Here is a 20,981-nt window from a genome sequence, read left to right on the forward strand (position 1 = left end):
ATTAGACAGTATCCACTATCTTGTTGCTGAAATTCCATCTTTGTTATACCAGACGTCTGTCTCTGAGGTTGATGTGGATACAGGGATTGCATCCAACTGGATTTTGGTGCTAGATATAGGAATACGCTGGTTTCACCATTGCAGAGTCCTCAACCCCTGCCCCAACCACCCTCAGAGCCCAAGTTTAGTGTGTCCGGGGGCATCTTGAAAATTGCCAAATTGGGTATAGATAGCATTGGTTAGTTCATCCCAGGGGTCATTTCCACCTATTTTGCTCATGCCAGGCACAAATGTTGGCACCTTTAGACGCCCCCTTAAAAACACTTCTGGACCTGAGTAAAATCAGAAGAGGTTTGAACCTTAAAAGAGCCCTAGAGTATTGGACCCAACTCTCTCTTGTACCCCTGAGAAAGTAGTGGATTCAGAGAGTCTTAAGACTGACCTCATTTTTAAGCAACAGGAACACAGCAATCTACAAAAGGTCTTTTCCTGCCATTGCCCAGATGACTACTGGCAACACATTTGACCTCTACATACCACCCTGTGGCTCTCTTAGGTTTGCATTTAAATTTTATGTACGTTTTAGTACTGCCCTTAAGTTAAACCTGTCTGCTTTATGCCACAGCTACCAAGAGGATGACTTCAGGTTTATTTAGTGCCCTTAGTAGTTCATCCTGACATGGATGGTGTTTATTACTTGAGGTGGGTACTTAACCCCCTCCCAACTACTGACCCAATTTCCTATATATACCATTCCGTTTACTGCAGAAAAGCTTCAGGACTGAAGTGGAAAGCATTCTAAATCCAATCCTATGCTTGAGGTACAATTTCACAGGCCTCATGGGTGCCCCAGCCACAATTTTAGTAGCCTCCTCATTTCTAATATTTACTTTTCAGCAATCCTAAATATCAGTAAGCAGTTTGCATGACATAGTTGTTTAATACCATATGCAATCTCACTAAAAGGGTTTTAAATGTATTCCCATTTATTATCATACCATACTGATACAATCTCTCGGTCGAGGTCCTTCCTTGACTCTTTACTGGCATAAGAGAGACCTTTATTTAGGCCCAGGCCTGTCAGGGCTGCATTTTTATCCATTCAAGGTTGGGTCTGTCAAAGTAGATTCAAGCTGTCCTCTAGAACAAAGTAATCCTCTAAAAGGAGGGACATATTAAATTCGGTAACCGTGTGATGTATTCCTTCTGTTACTCTTGCACCAAATCACCTTAATCAGATACTTTACAACTTTGACAAAGAACAAGGGAGAGAAAGTGTGCAGCACGCCCTAGCATTCAATGAAACAATAAGCTCCCCAAGCCCAGACAATTACACTTGCTGTAGGGCACGTTTCTCCAATTAGAACCTTCCCTTTTAGCAAATGTTAAGCCCAAGTCCATATTTCCATGATATTTCAACACTTGAAAAGCTACTCTATGCCACCAAATGCTTTCCATTCATTGAGAGATGTTTTGTTAGGCATTCATGCCCCTTAACTGTGCTCAACGATACGGAGTCTTGAACCATTTGAATCCTCTCTCTAAAGTTTGTTTCAAACAGATCAGTGCTTTAGTAGTTTAATAATAATACCCCCAAATCCCAGTTTCCATGTCCTGACTGGTAAACCTGTGGATCCAGTGGGTGTATCTGCTAACTAAGCCTTGATCGCAACTGGCCACTTTTGTGATACATTTTTCTGCCCTGAGCTTTGGGTGTTAGTCCAACTCCTGCACCAGCCTCTATTCGACTGAAATGTCCAGCCTATATTTAGTCACATTAGTAAGCAGTTTATAGCAAACCTAAGAATTTGTGAAGTGCACAGTGGACACCTAAATCTTTCTCTGCGGGATAACATTGGCCATTAGAATGCGTGCTATTGCTGATGGAATGCCTTTGAAAGTGAGCATGGTATTTGTGCTTCGGGTCCTACCTTGCCCAAAGAAGGCATTTGAACCTTCTGTTATGTTTCTGATAGAGACTTCTAGCTGCAGATTCCTCACCTTTTAAATATTACCCAGTCATCAGACTGGATCTGGAAACTTTTCAGTGGTACCTCTGCATGCATTAGGTGGCGTTGCACTGATGGAAATGGCCCAGGGAGCCTATAAGCCACCATTAACACAAGCTGATGTCAGTTATTTTCTCATCAATCCACAGTCACAGATACAGAGCTATCTTTGTCTCTATGAGACCCTTAACTCATTCAAAAGTCATTTTTGCAGTGCGCAAGGACATCAGTACTCTTTCACCCCCCCCCCCCCCCCAACCTCCCCCAAGACATGTGTGAAACCCTTTAAGGACTGTCTCAAACAAATGTCTGAGACAGATCCTCACCAAATTTGTCTGTGGTGCCTGGAGTTAAGCCATGCCTGCAGTGGCTGTGCTTCAGTTAACCCAAAGGCCATATGAGACCACAAGGGGAAAGTTTACTTTGCCAGGCACTGGAAGACTCTTGTATGAGACTGGTCCAAGCTGAAAGTTTGGTCCTGGTTTGGTCGGCGATCCAGAAGTCGCCGAAGTCTTTTCAGAGATCGGTCTTCATCTCCATCCAGATCCTTGAGTAATTCATAGAAAAACACACAAGAAACGTAAGCAGGACTAGACTTCCTTCCTTCCACTTGCATTGCATGAGAAGGCACGGGGTGTGCACTGTACAGCTCAATCTCACTCTTGTAGTCATTCGACTTCTGAGCTGATCTTGCAGCTGTTTCCGGCCCAACCCAAGTTTCCAGGCCCATTCTCCTCTCTGAAATAGATCAGAGTCCCTTGAAGCCATGCCCTAACTCATTAGATCCTTGCTGAAGTGTTCTGGTGCTCCTCTGGGCCAGACATAACTGAGAGGTTCAGTAACTGGATTCCAATCGGCAGGTTTTCCCTCAGCACCAGCTGGGCCCTCAGAGCCCATACCAGGGCCATGTCACACTCCAGTCTTGACTCTGCCTTCAGCACCACAATCCACGCCGGCTCCTGCGCTTCTCTTATGCCAATTCCATCAGCGATGGAAGTTGAGTCCCCAATTGTCTTCTCTGACATTGAATCAGCGCTGGTTCGACTGTGGCCAAGGCCGCGGCCGGATGCCTTTGAAGCTCCCCTTCCTTCACTTGATTTTCCTCCGTAATATATCCCTGAAGATCTCACATGTCCTCACACACGCCTCACAGGAAGTCCATGCCTTGCCAAGTTCACAATTCATTGTGACGTTGACAAAACTGACTCCATAGGATGGGCCAGTGGCATCACTTACCAACACGCTTGGCTGCAGTCAACCAGTTTTTTCCAGGTGATGGCCAGTCACCCCTCATGGACATGCAGGTCGATGAGACTTGGCTGTTCGTATACAAGGCAGACTCTACTCTTGGACAGTTCAAGGAGAGCAGAGTGACCGCATACTCCTTGGTCTTATCTGCCAAAGGTCACCAAACACATCAGCCCTACCACTCCTTTTGTGGCATTGGCAGAGGTACCCAATGCCAATCCAACCTGCACAAGATAACCATCCATTTCACGGTCAAGGCTGTGGTGCCAACTGGTTAATATTAACAGGGCACCCAGTCACTGCACTCTCTGGAGACCAACCTGCAGAACCCCTTTAGCACGTCTCTTGTGAAGCACAGCCCTCCGGTGGGAAGCAGGATCTGAAGATTCTTTTTGAGTTGGCAGACCCTAACATCAGACAGGTGGGTCCTGCAAATTGTTCAGTAGGGCTACACCCTGTCCTTCTTTTTCACACCAGTGCACATTCCACTGTCCTCTTAAGACGATCATCTATCTGTTTTGTGGCAGTAGGGTGCCTGCGCCAGAAGTAGAACATAGTTGTTATTTCTGGGACTCATGATTTACGGAGGCCTTCATCTAATTTTAGACTTCCCTGCCTCCAGGCCTTCCCCTGGAAGGAAAATTCAAAATGCTCACTCTGGTTTGTCTTGTCTGCCCTTGACCATGAAGGCTGGATGGTGGGTTGGACCTGGAGGACGCCTGTATCCATATACCTGTCCAGCTGGCATCTGCACTACCTGTGGCGTGAGGAGCACTTTAGATACTGTGCTCTCTCACCAGTGCCCCTCGGGTGTTCATTAAAGTAATTGCAGTGATAGCAGAGCATCTTTGGAGGTTAGGGATCCAATTCTTGCCCTACCTCAATGAGTAGCTGCTAAAGGCAGGCTCACCACAGGCAGTGGTCAACCACCTCCAGACTATGGCAAACCTCCTGTCATCTTTAGGGTTCACTATCGACATGCATAGTCACACGTGACTCCTTCTCAGAGGCTCGCCTTCATTGGTGCCATTCTGGGCATGGTTTGGTTTCTTACCTTTTCTCTGGGAAAGAGAGTAGAAGACTTCAAGGCTGTGATCCTGACCTTTCAGCCCCGGTTGTGGATTTCAATGAGGTCCCCTGAGGTTGATGGGATTGATGGCTTCCTGTATCCTGCTGATCGAGCACTCCAGGTAGCATATGTGGGGGGGTCTACAGTGGAGCCTCAAGTCTCCGCAGGCCAACATCAAGGTGACCTCTCCAGCCATGTTAAAATTTTGAAGGAGACTGCAAAATGATGATTGCTGGTTACTAGACCCAGAATGGGTCAGCGGCAGTCCCCTCTCCCATCTCCACCCACAGCTCACAGTGGTGACCAGTGAATCACTTCTAGGTTGAGGTGACCATCTGGGAGAGGAGGAGCTCAGAAGCCTTTGGGCTTCATTCGAGTCCCAGCTCCATATCAACCTTCTGGAACTTAGTGCCATCCACTTGGTGTTGAAAGCCTTCCATCCATCAAGGGAAGACTGGCACAGCTGCTTACGAACACCACCACCATGAAGTGGTACTACAACAAAAAAAAAAAAAGGGGGTTTGTCAGGAAGGTCACAAACCTTGAGGCAGGAAGCCCTTTTCCACTGCAAATGGGTGAACCACCAAGGACTTTTTCTGGTGGTGAGTCACCTGGCAGGATAATTGAATGCTAGGGTAGATGATGTCGGCCCTGGGCGCCTAGTGGATCACAACTGACCGTAACTTCCAGAGGTGCTGTGGTGTTTCTTCCACAAATGGGGAGAACTTCGGCTCAGTCTTTTTGACACTGCTGAGAATGTGCAATTTCAGCACTAATGGGCATTGGAGTTTCCAGGGTGTGTCTAACTTGGAGATGCATTCCGACTCAAATGGAACTCTGAACTCCTCTGTCTTTCTGCCTATTCCACTGCTTCCCTGAGTCCTCATTAAAATAATGACTGGCTGGGCCCAATTCATCCTAGTGGCCCTGACCTGGGCACAGAGTATGATATCCAGAACCTTTGGACTTGAGCATCTGTCCTCCTCGCAGGCTTCTGCACTCAGGCTTCGCAAATCTCCAACTTACTGCTTGGAGATTGAGCGGTGACAGCTGAACACCTTCCTGCAGAGGTGTTTGATGTCATCTTCACAGCCAGGTATCCCTTGATTAAAACTGTACACGCCTGTTTGGGGAAAATTTGATGTTCGCTTCAGTACTCTGCAGATAGACCACTTCCAAGCAAAGTTATCTCACATTTTGTTGTTTTTGTACCTAGCTGCCAAGACCTTGCTTTAAACACAGGTAGTGGGTACCTTTAGGCCTTTTGCAGTTGACAGATCAGCCCTCTTTAAGTCTCCAGTTATATGCTTCTTGAAAAGTTTACAGCATTGGTCTCTGCTGGACCTGTGCATTAAAATTTGCTTCACACTGGCCAAAACACAGCCTTTGACAGGCCTACTTGCTTTTTCTACTTGGGCCAAAACTGCTGCCACTGCGTTAGCATGCAGAGTTCTGGTCCTAGACATTTGGAAGGCGGTACCTAGGGCAACCCTACTTATATTCACAAATCACTATTGTCTGGATAGTCAGGTTTGCTGAGAGGGGAGAAGCATTTTGCCAGCTCAGTGCTGCAGGACTCTGGTTGAAATCCAGCCACATAACCACATCCAAATGGATACTGCTTTGGTATCTATTCGAAAGAGGAAGAATCTCTGAATTGAAGTCTCCATCAGAAGAGCAAGTTACTTAACTTCGGTAATGCTCTTTTTGTAGAGGCTTTATCTACCTGCAGATTCCTCACAAGCCTTCCCATTCTCCTGCCCTGTTAAAGACCTCTATTCATTAATAAGACCCCAATTCCTGAAGTCTGCACACTGGTCACTTCACATCCTGCTTTTGGGGTTCTGCATTTGGGGGGGGGGGGGGAGCAACTGATGTCAGCAAGCTGGACTGGTGCCTGCATAGGCTCTGCATGCCAGTATTATAGTAGAACTGTGGCAGGGTGGACCCTCACTGCCCCACCTACTGGTGCTCAAAGGTACTACTGAAAAGTTTCTGGATCCAGTCTGACACTGGGGAATATTTAAAAGGTGACAAATGTGTATCTAGCTAGTCTCTACCAAAAATAACATTACTGAAGGTAAGTAACTTGTTTGTTACTAATCATTTTAACTAATTTGCTGTGCTGATGTAGAATAAAAAACCTATAGCTCTAACCGGACACTTGAGTTTATGGAGTATTGTTAACAATTAATGGTTGCCCAGCACAGGAAGAGATATTTGATCTTTAAGCAGGTACTGTAGCTTCAGTTTTATACAGTTGGGGGCATGCATTAATAACTAATAAATGTCCATTATATTATTAGTAGTTGTTGCTAAAAGGGTCACAGTAGGCAGAAGAGTGATATTACCTAGACTCGGTTGTCGTAGCTGTTAGGAGTAAAGAATCTGGACAAGTTGTAGTAGAGGTTGGGCGTGTGGCCTGTCCATTCCTAGATGTTCAGCTGTGTTCCACCAAGCCAGTGACCTGGCGGCTATCACATCTGCTGCTAGGTTTATGAGCCACAATTGTAGATAATGAGTCAGCCTGATCAAGGTCTTTATTCCACCTTTACATGGGTCAACCTGCATCATCATGAAACCAGTATTATATGTGGTGTGCTGGGCTATGAGACCATAAAGATAGGGGTCAGGGACCGCAGTCCACCCCTTTCGAAAGGCTGTGTTAAAACTTTCCACCCAACAGGGGTTGTTTCACACACCCACACATCCATCATCCTAGTAAGAGAGCTCATTCCAAACCTTGAGATGGGTAGCTGTAAGCATCTAACCACTTGCATTGTGAACGCAGAATTATTGCTCACAAGTTCCCCCATGTTTCAGGTGACATAGACACCCAAATATTTTACCTCTTCTGCCATTCAGCATAAATGATATTCCTTCTGCCATGGGCTGACAGTTGATGGGAATGTCTCTAATTTATCCTGGTTGATCTGGAGTCCTGAGTAGCCACCAAATCGTATTATATCTCTAATGAGGGGGTCCTGTGTTTTCTTCTGGTTTCTGAAGAAAAAAGATTATGCTGTTCACCTATAGTGATAGCAATACTGTCTGGTCCATACTCTTATTCCGCTCTGTGAGTGGATTTCCGACAGCCAACTTGATAGACAAAGCAAAGATTAGAGGCTATAACGGACACTACCTTTTTGCATACCCCTGCCTAAAGCAAAACTATCTTTATGGGCTCCTCCATTCACGCGATTGGTCTTCTATAGAGAAGGGGTCCGCTAGTTAAAAAATATATATACTATATATTTATCTATATATATATATCCTGAGTACAGCCCTCCTCAAGATCTCTGTCATATATCCCCACTTCAGAGCTTTGAATGCTTTTTAGGTTGAGAGCGCTCATGCTTTGACCTGTTGTAAGTATTGTGGGCTTTTAACCACGGCCATCACTCGTTTGTGGATTTGTCTTTCAAAAATCCCTTGATGTCATTGGTAATTGCTTTGTTTGTCCTGTCTTGGTGCTATTTTGTTACCACCTTGCAGACTGCCCCTGTTACATGGATTATTGCACGATTGCCAATATACTTCAGCGTGGGTGAATTATTTCTCTCCCCTTCATGTCAAAGGAGGCCATGGCGCTCCAAGTGTGAACAGGCACAACAGTGTGAACTAGATCGGTGGCATTGAAGCGCTGGTCATATTGTTTACAGTTACCTTATCAGAGTCATTTCTTGTGACTCTCCCCTTAAAACACTTGAAATTAGTAAATGATTTAGATAAAAGTGAAATCCTCAGTGAAAGCGGCTTTCCTGGCACAGCTGGAGAGCAGATACTACAATATTCACTGCACTCCAGAAAACCCGACCCATAATGCTTTGCAAGCATCCCTTTTTCACAACATTTTTGCCCATAATTCAGCCTGTGGTGGTCCTGGGACAATGGGACCACCACCAAAACGTTCAGCACAATGCGCTCTTTCTGTCTAGGTCATCTCTGGGTCCCCACACTAAGTTAATGGGGACCCCAAAATAATTCCCCCCCCCCCCCCCCCAAACATCCAATGTCTTTTTAAGCAGCCTCCGGGCTTGACCTTTTGTTTTCCAGCTGGGAATATCTTGTGTTTTCAGGGCCTTGTTTGTAACATCATTGCTATGGGCTTGCTACTCCTGAAATATGTAATGCACTGTGCTAGTTAGAGCTATTTATATGGTTACTCTGCATTATTTATTGCCTTTTTTGTGTGGTTATGCCCTTTAGGGGCTAACTATATGGTTACATGACCATGTTTCATACAATGCTATTTTCATTAAGGTGTCCTGTAGGGGCTGTTCTAAGCATTACAGTCATATTAACATATTAAAATATCTGTGGCATGGAAATTTGTCCCATTATGCTTTTGTTTGAGTTTTCAACTCCTGATCTGTTGAAGATGTCATTGAGGAAAACCGGGTTCAAGCCCTGTGGTTCACGTCATCGGGCAATGTCCATGTTGAATCCGCACCTTGTGTGTCTTTGGTGCCTGGAACGCGACCATGACCCGAGGTCATAATCCGTGTCAGGCTCTGCATCTGAAGGCTTTGTGAGAGTGGTCCCTGAAGCTGATGGCAGTCTGATGCTCAACTCTGTGCAAGTCGAGATCTCAGTCGAGAGGAAGGTCCTGGGATCCATCGCAAATTCTTCCATCATCTTTGTCCCACTCCAAGCTCTTGGGCGATCAGGTAGGTTGAGGCACAAGAAAAAAATGTAAGCAGTCGAAGCAATATTCGACTTACGTCGTCCGTCAGCTGACAAGGGAGCATTGATGTTCTAGGCTCCCCTAGGCAGTGCCTGTGTCTGGCCTGACTGTGCCTCCCTGAATTTACGGGCACCGGAGCGACCACCGCCCAATCATAAGAGTTGTATGAGCCATGTGCCTCATTTTTGTGCAGTCCCACACCGCTTGAGCGCCTTCAAGCCCTGCAGAGTCGGAAGGGGCCCATTCGCGTTCCACGCCAGTGCCTTTGGCCTCAGCACCGAGGGGCACCATGGATCCAGTCCTGGATCTGGGTCAATGTCGGTCATAGCCCTCCGACCTTCCCTAATGCTGACGTTCCAGCACCACCCATGGGCGGCATTATCCACATTCTTATCCCCGACTCACAGCCGGATGGGGGTCGTATGGCACCAACTCAGATGCTTTACTTCCTGTGTCAGATCCTTAGCCCCTTTCTTATGAACTAGGTTACGGTAAAAAAAGGGGAGCAGTTGCATAATCTTAATATACCAGCTCCAAGAACCTCTGGACTGGCATACAGACTTGGATGAAGCCAGTGGACTGGATACTTCTCCAGATACTGACATGCTTTCTCCCCTTTCCATAGCTATGGAGGAGGGAGTCTCATATTTTGTGGGGGATGAGAAGAGCAGCTGAGGTCCTGAATTTTGAGTTGCATTCAGTGGCAGTCAGGACTAACCTCCTGACAGAGGTGCTTCAACCTGTCGCCTACTCCTCAGAGCCCATGCTCCAATTTAATGAGGCCCTCACAGCTGTCCTAGTGGGCACCTGGTCCAAACCCAACACAGGGGCTTCTATGAACAGGATAATCGCTCGCTGCCATCACCACTACTCCAGGGGACCCAAGCTGTTTGAAGCAACACCCAAACTCTGGGAACTTGGTTATCCAAACCTCCCTTTCCCAGGGTGCGTTCACTTCCTCACTCCCAGATAGGGAATCCAAAAGGCTGAATACACTCGGGAAGAAGATTTTTTCTTCTACCAGTCTAGCATTGTGGTCCGTGAATGCCACATGCCTTTTGAACTGTCACTCCCACACGCTGTGATATATGGTTGTGCAAGTGCTGCTACAGGTCCCAGAGGCGGTCCGGGCTGTTCTGGATCAGGCATTTGCCAACGGGACAGACGCAGCAAAGTTCACCATCCATTGTGGCCTGAAGATGACCGACTCATTAGGCAGAGCGGTTTTGTCGACAGAGGCCCTGAGGCGCCACACCTAGCTGAAGATATCTGGCTTTTTAGGGAATATACAGGCCACTTTGATGGACATGCTCTTTGATGGCACCCATCTCTTCTGATGGCAGACTTGGCACTCAAGCACTTCTGTGTTTCTTGAAATACAGCCAGGTCCTTGGGTTGCGGTGACCCCTCGTCCCCCATCAGTCTGCCTTTCACGGCTTCGGAAGGGGGCTCCAACCGCTTCCATTCCTGGCCATTCACCATGCTGCGCATGCTGCCCAGCCTTTGCGTGGTTGAGTGTGCGGAATCCACTGACCTCGTGGATCCGGGTGCCAGTCTGCCACCCAGCCACCTCTGACGCAGTCCCTAAGCCTCCCTAGTCTGACTCCCTATTTAGGGCAAGTCTGAGGCCGGATCCGCCATCACCTGCTCTGCTGGCAATCCATCACGTCAGTCAGGTGGGTTTGCAGATAGTCTGAAGGGGCTACTGCCACCTCTTCAAGACTACTCCTCCACCCATGCCACCGTCCTAAAATCGGGTGATGGAGGATCGCTTGGCCCTTCTCTGTGAGGAAGTTATGGCTCTTCTGGCAATGGGACCCGTAGAGAGGGTTCCCATGCTAGCAGTAGGTTGTAGTTGCTAATCCCGCTCCTTTCTGGTAAAAGGACAAGAGCCTCTGCCCTATACTAGACCTGTGGTCCCTCAATTTCTTATTTAAGATGGAGAAGTTGAAGATGCTCACTGTGGCTCTGGTTCTATCTGCTCTGGACCCAGGAGTCTGTCTGGATGATAGCATTAGACTTTCAGCATTCCTTTTTCCATATTGCCATCCTGCCTGCCCACCGACGTTGCTTGCGGTTCACAGTGAGTCACAAGCACTTTCAGTTTACGGTGCTCCGCTTTGGCCTTACCCAGGACTCTTTGGTTGTTCACCAAGGTGATGGCGGTGGTCGCAGCTCATCTGTACATATTAGGGGTTTCATTCTTCCTCTATATTGATGATTGGCTGTTGAAGGTGGGCTCACCCCAGGCTGTCACCTCCCACCTCCAGACTACTGTGGACCTCCTGCATTCAATTGGGTTCACTATTAACTTGCCAAAGCCACACCTGACTCCCTCTCAGATGCTCCCTTGCATCGGAGCTCTTCTGGACACAGTGCAGTTTCGGGCTTATCCTCCAAGCGGCGAGTCTATGATATTCAGGGTATGATGCAGATGTTTCAGCCTCTATCCTGAATTTTAGTGAGAATGACTCTGAGGCTGCTAGGCCTCATGGCCTCCTCTATCCTGCTGGTGACACATCACAGATGGCATACGCATGCTCTGCAATGGGACCTGAAGTTCAAGTGGGTGCAGCATCAGGGGAATCTCTCAGACAAGGTCCAGATCTCAAAGGGAACTGCGCATGATCTGCAGTGGTGGTCGGGAGGATTTATCGCAGCAGCAGGGGGGGGTTCTACACCTGAACTGGTCCATTATCCACCTTCTTGCGTGGTGAATGAGCACTGATAGTTGACAACTTGTGACCTTCCTTTCAAAGTCTGTAACATAATCTTGGCAGCCAGGCGTTCCTCCACTAAAACTGTATACACCTGTATTTGGGAGATGTTTGTGGCATTGTACACAGACAAGTCTGCTAGCCCTCTTTCATCCCCTCTCTCCCTGAGTCTGTTTATCCTTTCCCCTTCCCTAGCAGTATTCTGCTATAGGCACGCCTTAAGGTTTTTTGTCTGCTATCTCTTTTTTTTTTTTTTTTTTTTAAAGGTTGCTTTATCAACCTTCCAAGTTTAAGTCCCCTATTGTACATAGGTTCCTCAAAGGTTTTACACATCTCTTTCCCCTATCCCACATTCATTATGCCCCAATGGGATCTGAATTTAGTTTTGACGTTTCTGATGTGTGCTTCTTTTGCGCTTCTCCACAATTGTCCTCTCAGGCTTTTCATTTTGAAGGCAGCTTTCCTTGTGGCCATTACATCTGCCCACAAGGTGAATGAGCTGCAGATGTTTCCATCTATCCTTACAAAGTGGTGCTTCGCTCTAGGGCTTCCTTTCTGCCAAAGGTGGTTACGCCCTGTCATGTAGGCCGATCCATCAGCTTTTCAACTTTTTACACATCCCCACATCCTTCTATGGAAGAGGGGAGCCGCCACCACCTGGTTCCAAAAAGAACGTTGGCGTTCTACCTTGATCGTACAAAAGAGTTCTGGGTGGATGATCAACTCTTTGTTGGTTATGTGGGTGCGAGGAAAGGTCAAGCAGTGCAGAAAAGGACCATCCCCAGATGGGTGGTTCTCTGCATTAAGATCTACGCACTGGCCAAACAACTACCCCCCACAGGTATGTGGGCTCATTCTACCCAAGCTACAGCTTGTGACCACTGCGTTAGCATGGCAAGTTTCAGTCCTTGACATCTGTCGCGCAGCAACGTGGGCATCTCTGCACACATTTACCAACCATTACTGCCTGGACAGTCTGGTCCATATGGATGGGTATTTTGCCCGTTCAGTCCTGCTGGACTTCTAGCATGATCGTCATTTGCAGACCCACTTCTTGGGATGGTATTGCTTGGGTATCAATTCAAAAGTAAGGCATCTGCAAATAGAAGTCTGTATCAGATGAACAAGTTACTTACTTTGAGGACCACCTTATCTGGTAGAGGCAATAAATAGTTGAAGATTCCTCTCCAACCCCCCCCCTCATCCGTCCTGCTCTGTGAACTGATTTCTAGGGGCAGGGACTCCCCTTTCAGGGCCTTAGTTTGATGCATCAGTAGTCAGTGTTCATGACTCTGTGTTTCTGGTTTGGAAAGTCTTAAAAAGAAACTGACGTCTGCATGCCGGTTTGGCGCCCATATAGAAACCGCCATGTAATATATGGTGCGGACGATGCCAACAACAGAAGGAGCCGATCAATGCCACCTAACTGCGTTGGGTACTGCTCAGAAAATTCTCCCGATCTAGTCTGACTCCTGGGGGAAATTCAAAGGTAAGAAATCTGCAACTAGATATTGTCTGTACCAGATAAGGCATTACTGAAGGTAAGTAACTTGTTCTTCTGTTGTGGAATGACTGATAATCTAGAGCTTGGGGCTAGATTTATTGGGGGAAAAGTGATTGTAAGACATACATTAATGTGGACCACATTTTTGAGTGACCTCTACGAGTTGGTGAAGATGGATGAGGTTCTTATTCATCAGACCGTTCAACTAGGTGACAATAGCAGGCAAAGCCTCCTGCCTCTTTCTTGCTAGAAGGATGTCAAGGGTGACCTATTGCTGATGCCATCCTGCCTTTCAATATAACCCTAGAAACATCAAATGGACTAAGATACAAAAATACATTTCACATGAATGTCAATAAGCAGGAGAACTATAACTACACTGCACTTTCAGGAGAGAAAAAAAGCACAAATTTAAAAAATCTCAATGCAAAATAAAGACAAAGAACAGCTACAAAAAGGAAAATATGGAATGCAATGCAATCGGTATGGAACATCATGAAGATAAGGTATCCATAAATGCTGCAATGCAAAGAGGATCTATCACAGCAGCAGGGGAGGGTTCTACACCTGAACTGGTCCATTAACCACCTGCTTGTGTGGTGATTGAGCAATGACAGTTGACATCTTGTGACCTTCCTCTCAAAGTCAGTAACATAATCTTGGCAGCCAGGCGTTCCTCCACTAAAACGGTATACGCCTGTAGTTGGGAGACGTTTGGGGCATTGTACACAGACAAGTCTGCTAGCCCCCATTTCAGTTTACTTACCTTATATAGTGTTATACCTACCTACCTACAGTTTACTTACCTTATATAGTGTTATACCTAGCCCCTTCTGCCTTGACCTGGAAGTACACTAACCACATCCTAGACTGGGCATTTTGTGGTATGCATAGAGTCAGCTTTCAGAACAGTGGTGTGACACTTTTTACCAGTAGTTTGATGCCTTTAGCCAGGACATATTCTGGGATTAATATTCCTTACTGTAGTGCTTAATGCCTCAATAGAAGATCTGCAAGATGCCATCCACCAACTATATACAAGTCAAAATAAGGGATGTACTAAAATGTACAGTGTGGTTGCCCCCCTGGGTTTCCTAACTGAGCAGAGAGTGTGGGCTGCAGAAGCTGCCTTGTAGCACAGACAGGTGTCTGCAAGTGGCACACCCCGCCACCCTTATGAGGCAACCCAGACCATGAGTAAAGGCGGGTCAAGAAGAGAGTCGTAGTATGCTGAGAATGGCAGCTGGGACCAATGGCTAGAGATGTATACCAGACCTGTTTCTAGTGATTGTAAGATTGAGCTCCCTACAGGTGACCAGGTACATGAATCAAGGAGTCTACCAGAGATGCCAGAGTTTTTCACCGCTGTATTTTCCAAGTGGGAACAATTTTAGTTGTCACATGGAGGAAATGCAAAGGTTGGTGGAGGCTCATTCCAGTGGGCAAGCAGCCAGGTGCCACAGGGTTGGAAGGGTTTTTACTGTGACCCCTCAGCTGCATGCTAGCCAGAATCTGGCTGTCCCTCAGGTCTACTGTTAAATTTTTCTGCAGTGGGATCCACAAGGTACCTCAAAGTCAAGAAAAGGCAAATGCAGTATTCTTAGTAATTTGACCTGGAGTGGGAATAGCGACATAGTAGTTTTGCCAGAGCTGAGAAACTACTTAGGACAACTCCAGTGGTGCTGTCAACCTTTCTGAAGTGCAATCGGGTGCCATGTTATAGGGTCTTTACTTGTGTGCTTTGGGCATAAAGATAGGGTCTTGGAAGATTTCAACCCTGAAAGACATAAACTAGGCTGTTAGGTTGGGAGGACCCAATTTCCATGAGTCTGATCAAAAACGTTCTAGATTTTACAGGTACTACATGAGCAGTGCAGCCAGCTGAAGATAAGGTAGCCTTTAGTCCTTCCAATAAGGTAGCTTTACACACCCCATTATTTAAACTTTCAGAAAATTGATCTGTATGGTTTAGAGCACCTCTTTTGCCAAAACCCTATCCTGCAGAATGTTGTAGACCCAAATTTGGTTTCCCAACCTGACACCAGAGCTGGCTTGGGAGAGGATCTATGTCTGCACCTGGGATCTGCAGCAGTATTTCTTGTTGGACAAATGTGGAATAATTTCTAGTATTGAAATCTGTTTAGGCCAATGGATTGTAAATCACACACACTCCACATGTCTATTATATTGTCTTTATTATTGCTAACACTAAATGCTTCAGTGTCTCTCTGGTTTTGTAATGCCAAATGTCCCCCCTTATCCCACCCAATGTGCATTGTAGCCCGGGACAGTGTTCTAATCCTCGCATGCCAAGAGTGGATGTGAATCTCTGACTCTGTTGGAGCCTTCCTTCAAAAATCAATGTTTATGGCATGTGTAGCTGTAGATTCTAGTCGTACTCCTGCTAGCAACTGTTGGTCTTGGAAGTGTAAAACGTGTTTTTTATTTGAAAAGTCTTTAGAGTCGGGTGGTATAGTGACTCGTCCCCCCCCCACCTACCCCCCCCCCTTTGTAGGCAGTGCACATGGGCATCAAATCTATAGTTAGATAGTTTTCTTCTGCCGGATATGCTTTGTCGGTATTCTGTTGATGCCACATGGTGACCTTCTGCTGGGACTCTCAAGTTCTCTGTTTCCTATAGCCTATAAACAAATCTGTGCACCCATTTTTGTCATCGCTGTAGTTTACTGCTTCACTTCTACGTCGAGGGTGAACCTCTTTCCCGTGTGGAGGTCTCTGCACTGACCAGGTCTATATGCACACGTTTCATGTTCGGGAAAAGCCTCAGCATAATGAAAAACACCTTTGGGATACTGTCCACAGTGCTATTCAGTGAACTTGTGAACAGACCAAAATTGCCATCTCCAATTTGAGCCTGTCCCTGGACCACAACGAGGCCTACTGCTCCATATGCCTCCCTATTCAATCAAAGAAGACCATCCATAATTGTCGAGACAATCTGCTCGCAAAGCATGCCATGGACAACAGCGAAACAACAAAACTCCTGATATCTTCTGGGAGGAGGTCAACTGAAGGAAGTCGAGGAGGATGTTGAAGCCAGGCAAGTAACAATTTTCAACCTGGAACCTGAGTCACTGTCTGACTCAAAGGACTCAGATCTGCAGCTGACCCCGGCTAAACGCTAGAGCATGTACACAGTGAATACCACTTCGCAAAAAGGTACTCACCACTTCTCTGGAGGCAGGGCTTCCAGCCCTCATTTACACTTACAGCCTCCCAGGACGCCACTGCACTCCAGCCATGGCTGGGACCGATATACGGCGTCAGAGCTGAGTTTGGCTTCCCCTCTGGCACCATATCAGCTGCACAAGACCCCGCATCCCTCGAAGCTAACATCATCTTCTGTGCCCACCAGCATTTCCACATCAGCATCAAACAACTTTTCGGAGGCAAAACATGCATCAACATCAAAAGCAACTTCGGAGCTGAAACATGCTTCAGCGCTGAAAGTGACTACGAGGCCCAAGCAGAAAAACGTCGCCCAATCGCCTGTCCACAGCAAACTATGATAGCCAGGGGCTCCCCATCCTTCAGAGTCTTCAGGAGGACGTTCGCTCTCTACAGCTATGCCTGTTTATCCATCTGCACACAGGCAAGAGTATTGCTAAGCCCCAGCCCTGAATTGCAGTAGACTCTGCCTTACAAGAGGCAGCTTACTTTTGAGGAGCGGCTAATGCTGGAGCCACTGCCACCTCCAAAGCTGAAGGAAAAACATGATAGGTACTAGCCCACTACCCTAAGACCTGCTCATCTTTCTCTTCCTCCTAGACTTCCACCTCCCCTCACCCCCACCACCAAAACCTCCACAATAGCCTCCTTTTACCTCTGGGGGACTTCTCTGTTCTTCATTTGGGGAAGATGTTCCTCCATCACCAAATTCATATGAGGTCTCATGCACCCAAGACCAACAGGATGACCGATGGGATGATTGAGATAGTTCCTCCAGGCCCAACGACCCTGATCTGCACCCTGCCAAGCCTTCTCCTCCTGATGACATCACCTTGTATCATGGAGAGAGCAGCTACCTTACACATGGTGGATTAGCATTCCATACCTGAGGAGGATTTCCTAGTGGAAACAATTTCTCATCCCCAGTGGACCACCCAATTCCTGCCAATGCTTAAGGGCATGGTTATGCCAATGCATGAGGTTTTTAAAGACCCCAGAGAGGCCAGAATTGTGACCCCAAGGGTCAACAAAAAGTATAAACATTTATCCTCTGACTCATCATACATTATAGGCCAATTCCTACTGCCTCTTTGGTGCTACTTGCCGCCCACAAAAGAGTGAATATCCAACGCACCGGAGATGCTCCATTCCTGGATTAATGAAGTAAGAAAATGGATCCGGCAAGGAAAAGGGTTGCAGGCAAATCAGTGACCCATTGGTGCATTGCCAGTTTTGGAGGGCTATTGGCAAGATAGCCCTAGTGTACAATGGGATAAAATGGGGGAGGTTATACAACACCTACCAGATCAGTATAAGCAGCTGGCTCAGGAGATTGTGTTGGAGGGGCAGGCTATCGCTAATACTTTTATCAGATATGCCATTGATGCTGCAGATAGTGCCGCTAGAGTAGTAAACTCCTACATTCTTATCTGAAGAAATGCTTGGCTTCATATCTCTGGCTTTAAGCAAGTAGTTCAACAGCATTTATTCGTCCCACAATGTGATCAGATGCTGAAGAATATCAAAAAAGGCACAGTATATAACCAAAGTGATGGGAGCCCTAAAGTCACCAACTCTTGTGTGATATTTTTTTTTCTTCACCATACACTGTTTTGTGATGCTACCAAAACCACCTCCCAAGGCATCCACCTCCTACCAGAGGCAGCAACCGCAAACACAGCCTATGCGAGGATACTCCAGGAGTTCTTTCAGGGGGGGAATAGTGCTAAAGGCAGGTGTAGAGGTGGAGTCACTAAGACAGCTGCCAATCCTGAAAAAGCACTCCCTTTCTCTCACCCCAAAATACACAACATCTGTCAGGGGGTGACTGCAGTGGTTCCTGCCACAATGGCAAAACATCACTTTTGTCCAGTGGTTCCTGGCTATTGTGGAACACAGTTACCGGTTACTTTCTGGAGCTCACTGCAACACTACCAAACATCCCACCATGCAAACTCTCCCCTTCCCCTAAACACCTACACCTCTTCCAGGAGGAAGTAGATGCCCTTTTGCACAAAGCAGCCGTAGAGCCACTCTCAACTCGAAGGATGCCTATTTCCACATCACAATTCACCCAGCACATCAGATTATTGGTAAGTGGCCAGCACTAACAATCCAAGGTTTTTCCCTTTGGGGTTACCACTGCACCCAGAGATTTCACCAAATGTCTGGCTGTGGTTACAGCACCTCTACGAAGGAACAGTGTCCATGCCTTCCTTACCTTGGTGACTGGCTGATAAAAAGCTCAAGCAAACACCACTGCCTTGCTCACATGCAACTCACTTCAGATCAACTTCACACTCTGAGCTTCACCATCAATGTGGGAAAATCCCATCTACAGCTGCTACAGATACAACCCTTTCTAGGAACAATCATAAACACAATTACAGGAAAAGCTTATCCCACTCTTGATCGAGTTCAAGCTTTTCAGTCCGTGCTGCCTCTTTTTCAACCAAATCATTAGGTAAAAGTACGTACAGTCATGCGCATACTCAGCATGATGGCTTCTTGCATCGCCATAGTTCCACATGCCCAGCTACACATGCGACTGCTACAAGAGTGCCTAGCAGTGCAATGGTCACAAGCAGATAGTCAGTGGGGAGATCTAGTGTTGATGAAGGCCAGCACCCATCACTGTCTGCTGTGGTGGAACGTGCAAACATTTGCTGCAGGATAGGCCTTTCCTAAGTAAGCTAATGGCAAGTGACCATTGCCAGGAATGCCTATCTCACAGGACATGGGTGCATCTACAGGACATCACTCTTCAGGGCTTATAAACTCCCCTCCCACAGGCATATTACATAAACTACCTGGAACTGTTGGCAGTCCCATTGGTGCTGAAAGCATTCTTCTGCCATAGTCCCCATAAAACAGTTCTGATCAGTACACACAACATGACTGCCATGTGCTACCTTCTCCTCCTAGCTGTCAAGCTTAGCGCAGGATTTTTTGGCAATGGCCAGTTCACCTAGCGGAATATCTGCTGGGAGTGGACAATTCCTTTGCAGACCTGCCCAGCAGGATACAGCAACAAGTCCATGAGGGGAAACTCCTCCCAGACGTCATGCTCCACTATTACCAACGATGGGGAGGTTCCCAATACAGATCTATTTGCAACCACTGAATACCCAAATGTCCAAGCTCCACTTCAGGTTTCCAGAGTCCATGGGACATGCACTGTGGATGATTTGGTCAGGGATATTTGCCGACACTTTTCCCGCCTCCCACGCCTTCCATATTTGGTTCGGAAGCTTCAGCAGACCTCCCTCACCTTAATTCTGGTGGCTTCCACGTGGGTCAGACAACCTTGGTTCACAACTCTCCTCAAACTCTTGGTGGTTCTTCATGAGAAACTCCCCAACAGGCCAGATCTTCTCATGCACCACCAGGGGGCCCTGATACATCCCATCCCCAAACAACTCAACCTAGCATTCTGGCTCCTGAGTTCCTACAGTTTGGATACCTAAATTTGCCCCCTGTATGCATTATCATCATTGGGGAAGTTCATCGTCCCACCACTAAGGCCTGCTATGCAGCAAAGTGTAAGAATTTTTTCCACTACTGTCTACCCAAACACATTCCTCCTCTAAAACCCAAAATGAAGACATTGCCTGCTGCCTGTTGTACCTGCAAACCTTAGGTCTGGCATACACATCTGTTCACCTACGTTCAACTGCAGTTGCTGCATATTTTCAGAACAGGGAACGCTCTTTGTGGTTTAGAGTCCCTGTAATTAAAGTATTCATGGAGGGGCTTAAAAAGGTTATCCTTCTCAGAGTACCTCCAGTTCTATCCTGGAAATGTAATATAGTCCTTACAAGATTAATGAAGCCCCAATTTGAGCCCCTTCATTCTTGCTCCCTACACTTTTTATCCTGGAATGTGGCCTTCTTAGTCACCATCACCTGTCTTAGACGGTGAGAGAGATTCAAGTGCATTTTTTTAGAGGAACCTTTTTTCAAGATTCACGCTGACAGGTTTGTCCCTGGGACTAATCCAAAATTCTTTACCAAGGTAAACTTTTTCTTCCACCTTAACCAGCCCATAGAACTGCCAGTTATCTCCCCGCACCTAAGCTCAGTAGCAAAGCGGGCACTCCACACACTAGATGTAAAAAGAGCCCTCATGTACTATACTGATAGGACAAAACTATTTTGCAAAACAGCTATTTGCGGCCTTCTTGAAACCACACCAAAAGACTGCTTTCAAAAGCAGAAATAGCTTGATGGCTAGTCAAGTGTATTCAAACCTGTGATTTCCAAGCCAAAAGGACATATTCTATGTGTAAAAAGACAGCCTCAATGGCATCTGTAGGCAACATTCCATTACCTGACAGGTGTAAAGCAGCTAAGTGGTTGTTGTGCTTCACTAATGACCGAGCTGAAACACTCGTGCACTGACAAAAATCTCCGGAAGGCACATCCTAGTCCAAAGAAGGCATTAATTATTTCACTGCGCCAGGTTTCTAAACGGAGATTAGCATGCTGAAAGCACATGTTTAAAAATGGTCACAGCAATTAAATGAAAACATGTACAAATGATTCTCCACTGCAATATA

The sequence above is a fragment of the Pleurodeles waltl genome, chromosome 7, assembly GCF_031143425.1.
Source record: "Pleurodeles waltl isolate 20211129_DDA chromosome 7, aPleWal1.hap1.20221129, whole genome shotgun sequence".
Lineage (NCBI taxonomy): Eukaryota > Metazoa > Chordata > Amphibia > Caudata > Salamandridae > Pleurodeles > Pleurodeles waltl.